This window comes from Zalophus californianus, chromosome 5, assembly GCF_009762305.2.
Source record: "Zalophus californianus isolate mZalCal1 chromosome 5, mZalCal1.pri.v2, whole genome shotgun sequence".
Taxonomy (NCBI): domain Eukaryota; kingdom Metazoa; phylum Chordata; class Mammalia; order Carnivora; family Otariidae; genus Zalophus; species Zalophus californianus.
The window spans coordinates 15,012,198-15,020,980 of NC_045599.1; the positions used below are offsets into that span (position 1 = coordinate 15,012,198).

Genomic DNA, 8,783 nt, shown 5'->3' on the forward strand with positions numbered 1-8,783 from the left:
ATATGAATCAGAAAAATTGGTTTGTAGTGTTTTTTTTTCTGCTTTTTATTGGGTTTTGATATCAGGTTAATCCTACACTCATAAATGAGTTGGGAAATATTTCCTTTTCTATAATGTGTGTGTGTGTGTGTGTGTGTGTGTGTGTGTGTGTGTGTGTGTGCAGAATTGGTATTATTTCTTCTTTAAATGTTTGGTAGAATTCACCAGGAGAGTGATCTGGGTCCGGAGATTTTCCTTGTTGGCAGATTTTAACTATAAATCAATATCTTTAATAGATACTGGGCTATTGAGATTTTCTATTTTTTTGTCTTGAGTGAGCTTTGGTAATTTGTGTTTTACAAAGAATTTATCAATTTCACCTAAACAAATTTATTTAGAGAGAGTTGTTCATAATATTCCTTTATTTAATGTGATCTTTAATATAATGAGGTTTAAATCAATCACCTTGTTACTTGTTATTTGTTTTTTAATTTTCCTGTCTTTTCTCCCCCACTGGCCAACCTTTTCTTCTTTTCTGCCTTTTTTTTTGACTGATGATTTTTATGATTCTGTTTTATCTCCTTTGTTGTCTTAATAGATACAACACTTACTGTATCATTGCAAAGTTACTTTATAGTTTGTAGCACACATCTAAAACTTATCATTGTCTACCTCCAGGTAATAGTTATGTCACTTCACATATGCTGTAAGAATGTTACAATAGTATTTTTCTGTTTTTCTCTTTTGGCAGTTATGCATTTGTTGTCATACATTTCACTAATATATCAATGCTGTAAAGCCCTCACTGCATTCTTTTTTTTTTATTATGTTATGTTAATCACCATACATTACATCATTAGTTTTTGATGTAGTGTTCCATGATTCATTGTTTGCGTATAACACCCAGGGCTCCATGCAGAACGTGCCCTCTTTAATACCCATCACCAGGCTAACCCACCCCACTCCCCTCCCTTCTAGAACCCTCAGTTTGTTTCTCAGAGTCCATAGTCTCTCATGGTTTGTCTCCCCTTCTGATTTCTCCCCCTTCATTCTTCCCTTCCTGCTATCTTCTTCTTTTTTTTTTAACATATAATGTATTATTTGTTTCAGAGGTACAAGTCTGTTATTCAACAGTGTTAGACAATTCACAGTGCTCACCATAGCACATACCCTCCCCAATGTCCATCACTCAGCCACCCCATCCCTCCCACCCCCCACCACTCCAGCAACCCTCAGTTTGTTTCCTGAGATTAAAAATTCCTCATATCAGTGAGAACATATGATACATGTCTTTCTCTGATTGACTTATTTCACTCAGTATAATACTCTCCAGTTCCATCCACGTCATTGCAACTGGCAAGATTTCTTTTTTTTTTTGATGGCTGCACAATATTCTATTTTATATATATACGACTTCTTCTTTATTCATTCATCTGTGGATGGACATCTTGGCTCTTTCCACAGTTTGGCTATTGTGGACATTGCTGCTGTAAACATCGGGGTGCACGTACCCCTTCGGATCCCTACATTTGTATCTTTGGGGTAAATACCCAGTAGTGCAATTGCTGGGTCATATGGTAGCTCTATTTTCAACTTTTTGAGGAAACTCTATACTGTTTTCCAGAGGGGCTGCACCAGCTTGCAGTCCCACCAACAGTGTAGGAGGGTTCCCCTTTCTCCGCATCCCTGCCAACATCTGTCGTTTCCTGACTTGTTCATTTAAGCCATTCTGACGGGTGTGAGGTGGTATCTCATGGAGGTTTTGATTTGGATTTCCCTGATGCCGAGCGATGTTGAGCACTTTTTCATGTGTCTGTTGGCCATTTGGATGTCTTCTTTGGAAAAATGTCTGTTCATGTCTTCTGCCCATTTCTTGATTGGATCATTTGTTCTTTGGGTGTTGAGTTTAAGAAGTTCTTTATAGATTTTGGATACTAGCCCTTTATCTGATATGTCATTTGCAAATATCTTCTCCCATTCTGTCAGTTGTCTTTTGGTTTTGTTGACTGTTTCTTTTGCTGTGCAAAAGCTTTTTATCTTGATGAAGTCCCAATAGTTCATTTTTGCCCTTGCTTCCCTTGCCTTTGGCGATGTTTCTAGGAAGAAGTTGCTGCAGCTGAGTTCGAAGAGGTTGCTGCCTGTGTTCTCCTTTAGGATGTTGATGAACTCCTGTCTCACACTGAGGTCTTTCAACCATTTTGAGTCTATTTTTGTGTGTGGTGTAAGGAAATGGTCCAGTTTCATTCTTCTTCATGTGGCTGTCCAATTTTCCCAACACCAATTTGTCGAAGAGTCTGTCTTTTTTCCATTGGACATTCTTTCCTGCTTTGTCGAAGATGAGTTGACCATAAAGTTAAGGGTCCATTTCTGGGCTCTCTATTCTGTTCCATTGATTTATGTGTCTGTTTTTGTGCCAGTACCATACTGTCTTGATGATAACAGCTTTGTAATAGAGCTTGAAGTCCGGAATTGTGCTGCCACTAGCTTTGCTTTTCTTTTTCAACATTCCTTTGGCTATTCAGGGTCTTTCCTGGTTCCATAAAATTTTAGGATTATTTGTTCCATTTCTTTGAAAAAAGTGGATGGTATTTTGATAGGGAATGCATTGAATGTGTAGATTGCTCTAGGTAGCATTGACATCTTCACAATATTTGTTCTTCCAATCCATGAGCATGGAACGTCTTTCCATTTCTTTGTGTCTTCCTCAATTTCTTTCATGAGTATTTTATAGTTTTCTGAGTACAGATTCTTTGCCTCTTTGGTTAGAGTTATTCCTAGGTATCTTATGGTTTTGGGTGCAATTGTAAATGGGATCAACGTCTTAATTTCTCTTTCTTCTGTCTTGTTGTTGGTGTATAGGAATGCCACTGATTTCTGTGCATTGATTTTATATCCTGCCACTTGACTGAATTCCTGTATGAGTTCTAGCAGTTTTGGGGTAGAGTCTTTGGGTTGTCCACATAAAGTATCATATCATCTATAAAGAGTGAGTTTGACTTCTTCTTTGCCGATTCAGATGCCTTTTATTTCCTTTTGTTGTCTGATCTCTGTGGCTTGGACTTCTAATACTGTGTTGAGTAGTAGTGGTGATAGTGGACATCCCTGCCGCCTTCCTGACCTTAGGGGAAAAGCTCTCAGCTTTTCCTCATTGAGAATGATATTTGCTGTAGGTTTTTCATAGATGGCTTTTATGATATTGAGGTAGGTACCCTCTATCCCTATACTCTGAAGAGTTTTGATCAAGAAAGGATGCTGTACTTTGTCAAATGCTTTTTCTGCATCTATGGAGAGGATCATATGATTCTTGTTCTTTCTTTTGTTAATGTATTGTATCACGTTGATTGATTTGCGGATGTTGAACCAACCTTGCAGCCCAGGGATAAATCCCACTTGGTCATGGTGAATAATCCTTTTAATGTACTGTTGGATCCTATTGGCTAGTATTTTGGTGAGAAGTTTTGCATCCATGTTCATCAAGGATAGTGGTCTGTAATTCTCCTTTTTGATGGGGTCTTCGTCTGGTTTGGGGATCAAGGTAATGGTGTCCTCATAAAATGAGTTTGGAAGTTTTCCTTCCATTTCTATTTTTTGGAACAGTTTCAGGAGAATAGGTATTAATTCTTCTTGAAATGTTTGGTAGAATTCCCCTGGGAAGCCATCTGGCCCTGGGCTTTTGTTTGTTGGGAGATTTTGGATGACTGCTTCAATTTCCTTAGTGGTTATAGGTCTGTTGAAGTTTTCTATTTCCTCTTGGTTCAGTTTTGGTAGTTTATACATCTCTAGGAATGCATCCATTTCTTCCAGTTTATCTAATTTGCTGGCATAGAGTTGCTCATAATATGTTCTTATAATTGTTTCTATTTCTTTAGTGTTGGTTGTGATCTCTCCTCTTTCATTCATGATTTTATTTATTTGGGTCTTTCTCTTTTCTTTTTGATACGTCTGGCCAGGGGTTTATCAATCTTGTTCATTCTTTCAAAGAATCAGCTCCTAGTTTCATTGATCTGTTCTACTGTTCTTTTGGTTTCTATTTCATTGATTTCTGCTCTGACTTTATTATTTCTCTTCTTTTGCTGGGTTTAGGCTTTCTTTGCTGTTCTTTCTCTAGCTCCTTTAGGTGTAGGGTTAGGTTGTGTATTTGAGACCTTTCTTGTTTCTTGAGAAAGGCTTGTATTGCTATATACTTTCCTCTTAGGACTGCCTTTGCTGCATCCCAAAGATTTTAAATAATTGTGGTTTCATTTTCATTGTTTCCATGAATTTTTTAAATTCTTCTTTAATTTCCTGGTTGAGCCATTCATTCTTTAGTAGGATGCTCTTTAGCCTCCATGTATTTGAGTTCTTTCTGACTTTCCTGTTGTGATTGAGTTCTAGTTTCAAAGCATTGTGGTCCAAAAATATGCAGGAAATGATCCCAGTGTTTTGGTACTGGTTGAGACCTGATTTGTGACCTAGGATGTGATCTATTCTGGAGAATGTTCCATGGGCACTAGAGAAGAATGTGTATTCCGTCGCTTTGGGATGGAATGTTCTGAATATATCTGTGAAGTACATTTGGTCCAGTGTTTCATTTAATGTCTTTATTTCCTTGTTGATCTTTTGCTTAGATGGTGTGTCCATTTCAGTCAGGGGGGTGTTAAAGTCCCCCACTATTATTGTATTGTTTTCATTGTGTTTCTTTGCTTTTGTTATTAATTGGCTTATATAATTGGCTGCTCTCATATTAGGGGCATAGATATTTGCAATTATTAGATTTTCTTGTTGGATAGACCCTCTAAGTAGGATATAGTGTCCTTCTTCATCTCTTATTACAGTCTTTGCTTTAAAATCTAATTTGTCTGATATAAGGATTGCCACCCCAGCTTTCTTTTGGTGTCCATTAGCCTGGTAAATGGTTTTCCACCCCCTCACTTTCAATCTGGGGGTGTCTTTGGGGCTAAAATGAGTCTCTTGCAGACAGCATATCTATGGGTCTTGTTTTTTTTTATCCAGTCTGATAGCCTGTGTCTTTTGATTGGGGCATTGAGCCCATTTACATTCAGGGTAACTATTGAAAGATAGGAATTTAGTGCCATTGTATTGCCTGTAACGTGACTTTTACTGTATATTGTCTGTGTTCTTTTTGGTCTATGTTGCTTTTAGGCTCTCTCTTTGCTTAGAGGACCTCTTTCAATATTTCTTGTAGGGCTGGTTTCGTGTTTGCAAATTCCTTTAGTTTTTGTTTGTCCTAGAAGAAGCTTTTTATCTCTCCTTCTATTTTCAATGACAGACTAGCTGGATATAGTATTCTTGGCTGCATATTTTTCTCAGTTAGTACTCTGAATATATCACGGCAGTCCTTTCTGGTTGCCAGGTCTCTGTGGATAGGTTTGTTGCCAATCTAATGTTTCTACCATTTTAGGTTACATATCTCTTCTCCTGAGCTGCTTTCAGGATTTTCTCTTTGTCTCTGAGACTCGTAAGTTTTACTATTAGATGTCAGGGTGTTGACCTATTTTTATTGATTTTGAGAGGGGTTCTCTGTGCCTCCTGTATTTTGATGCCTGTTTCCCTCCCCAAATTAGGGAAGTTCTCTGCTATTATTTGCTCCAGTATACCTTCTGCCCCACTCTCTCTCTTTCTTCTTCTTCTGGGATCCCAATTATTTTAATATTATTTTGTCTTATGGTATCACTTATCTCTCGAATTCTGCCCTTGTGATCCAGTAGTTGTTTATCTCTCTTTTTCTCAGCTTCTTTATTTTCCATCATTTGGTCTTCTATATCACTAATTCTCTCTTCTGCTTCATTTATCCAGCAGTTAAAGCCTCCATTTTTGATTGCATCTCATTAATAGCCTTTTTGATTTTGAGGGCCCTCACTACATTCTTACTGTTTTTGTTTAAATCATTTTCTTTTAAAAATGTTTAAATAACAGTAGGAAAAATATTATATATGGTCACAAAATTACCACTTCTGGTGTGTTTATGTTCCTTTGTGTAATTACACATTTTCATCCAATAAAATTTCCTGTGCTTAAGGGCTTCATTTCACATTAGTTACAGTGCAAGTCTGTTTCAAATGAATTATTTCAGTTTTTTATGTCTGAATGAAAAGATATTTATTTCATCTCCTTTTTGAGGGATAGTTTGGGCATAGAATTCTAGGTTGACAGTACTAAAATACTTTGAAGTATTTCTTAAAATACTTTAGAGATATTGCACTGTCCCTGATAAGAAATCTGATGTTATTCTTATCTTTGTTCTTCTCTGTGTAATGTGTCTTTTTCTCCTAGTGCTTTTAAGTTTTTCTCCTTATCACTGTTTTTGAGCAATTAGATCATGATGCCTCCTTATGTAGTTTTCTTCATGTTTCTTTTGCTTAGGTTTTATTCAGCTTTACTTGTTTATTTATTGCCAAATTTGGAGATTTTTAAGCCACTATTTCTTTAAATATCTTTTTTGTCCTCTTTCCCCCTTCTTTGAAGACTCTAATTTTGCATATAATATGCCACTTCATATTGTCCCACAGGTCACTGATGCTCTGTTCATTTTTGTTTGTAAGTCTTTTTAAAAATTTTTTCTGGTTCTCATTTGGGATTATTTTTTAATTTTTATTTTTTAATTGAAGTATAGTTGACATACATGTTATAAATGTTTTAGCTCTACAGCATAGTAATTTGATAATTCTGTACATTACATAGTGTTCACCATGATAAGTGCAGTTTACCATCTATCACCATACAATGGTATTACAGTGTTATTGATTGTATTCCCTATGCTGTACTTTTCATCTCATGACTATTTTATAACTGATATGTTGTACCTCTTTATCTCCTTTACCTGTTTCATCCATCCCCCCCATTCACTTCCCTCTGGTATCTACTGTTTTTTACCCTGTATTTATGAATCTTTAAAAATACGGAATCCTTCATGAATTTACTTGTCATTTTTGTGCAGGGGCTCTGCTAATCTTTTCTCTGTTGTTCCAGTTTTAGTATGTGTGCTATCACAGTGAGTACTGAGATTGTTTATGTTGCTCTATCATCTGGTTCACTAATATTTTCTTCTACAGTGTGTAATCTGCCTTAATCCTATCAAGTGCATATCTCCTCTCAGATATCTTAGTTTTATCTCATCTCATTAATCTCATTGTAGTTTTAATCATAAATTCGGTTTGGTCTTTTTTTATACCTTCAAGGTTTTACTTAACATGTTTAGGCTTCTGGCTTTTTGAGCACATGGAATGCAGTTATAATGTCCATTTTGATGTTCTGGTTTGCTAATTCCATCATCTATGTCACACTGAGTCAGTTTTGAGTGTTTTTTTTTTTTTGCTCATTGTGTGTAGTTTTTTTTCTGATTTCTTCTTATGCCTGCTAATTTCTTTTTCTTTTCTTTTTTTTAAATCTTTATCAAAGTCTTTAGAACGCCTTTATTTTCCACTTATATATATGTATATATATATTTAAAGATTTTATTCATTTATTTGTCAGAAAGAGAGAGAGCACAAGCAGGGGGAGTGGCAGGCCGAGGGAGAAGTGGGCTCCGATGTGGGGCTTGATCCCAGGATTCTGGGATCATGACTTGAGCCAAAGGCAGATACTTATTCTGTTGAGCCACCCAGGCATCCCTGTGCCTGTTAATTTTTTTTTTTTAAGATTTTATTTATTTATTTGACAGAGAGAGAGACACAGCGAGAGAGGGAACACAAGCAGGGGGAGTGGGAGAGGGAGAAGCAGGCTCCCCGCTGAGCAGAGAGCCCCACGCAGGGCTCAATCCTAGGACCCTGGATCATGACCTGAGCCGAAGGCAGACGCCTAACCGACTGAGCCACCCAGGTGCCCTGCCTGTTACTTCATTTTGGGCAGATTGGAAGACACAGATGCACTGAAAATATAGGCATCAAGTTGTTTTATAGATTTTGATTATATAGGTTTTCTGTTAGTAGAGCTGACCTTATATATTCTAAGTAGTAAAATAATTCATGATTATAAGTCTAACTAGGAATTGTTCATGAGGAAAGAGATCTATATGAAAAATAGCATGAAAGAGTTAGTTTGTTATTATTGATTATTGCATCTTGTGAGTATCTGTATCTACATATTATATCTTTACCCGTAATTGCTTGCTGTTTTAAATGAGAATTTTGATGTGAACAAAATACTTTGTACATTGAAGCCCATATAACCTTCAACAGTATAGATTTGTTATTTCTTTGTAAAGAAATAGCTGCAAAATTAGCAAACATGTTAGATATGATTTTCCTATGAAAATTAGTGATAATACCTGACTTAATTCAAAACTTTAAGATAGTAACATTGTGCAAGGACAAAGAACTAAGTTGATTTTTCAGTATTTAACAGAAATCTTTTTGGGCTAAAAATTGTAATATATCGTAGGTGTGGTAATAAACAGTATAAACTGTAGGGATTCCTCATGCTCAAGACATGGACATTTTAGCACCTTTGTCAGTGAATTTACTGCTGAATATGGCAGTCTTGATTTATCTGAGTTGTTGTCAGGAGATTGTACCATTGGGGAAATGAACTTGTTCGCATCATCTTAGGGCACATCCTTGCCTCAGCTTACATTGAAGATTGAAGGAAAGACTTGGGCTTTTAGTTTATATTAAAATCCCATCTCAGTAAGTTCAATGTTTCTCTGTAAAAGTGTTCAAAAATAGTTATTAAAAAACATATGAAATATATCAAATCAGTTCATCAGTTGTAACTAATGTACCATCATAGTGAAGGATGTCAGTAGTGGGGAAGGTTGGGGGTGTGGGGAAAGGAGGTACATGGGAACTCTTTGTACTTTCCGCTGC

The 8,783-nt window shown here is 36.4% G+C and overlaps 1 non-coding gene across 1 annotated transcript; it reads right to left on the bottom strand.

Annotated features, from left to right (window-relative positions):
* Nucleotides 1–6,871: 6,871 nt before the first annotated feature.
* Nucleotides 6,872–6,978, bottom strand: LOC113930020. Its single transcript, XR_003522404.1, has one exon. It is a non-coding gene; the product is annotated as a U6 spliceosomal RNA (small nuclear RNA).
* Between the last annotated feature and the right edge of the window lie 1,805 nt (nt 6,979–8,783).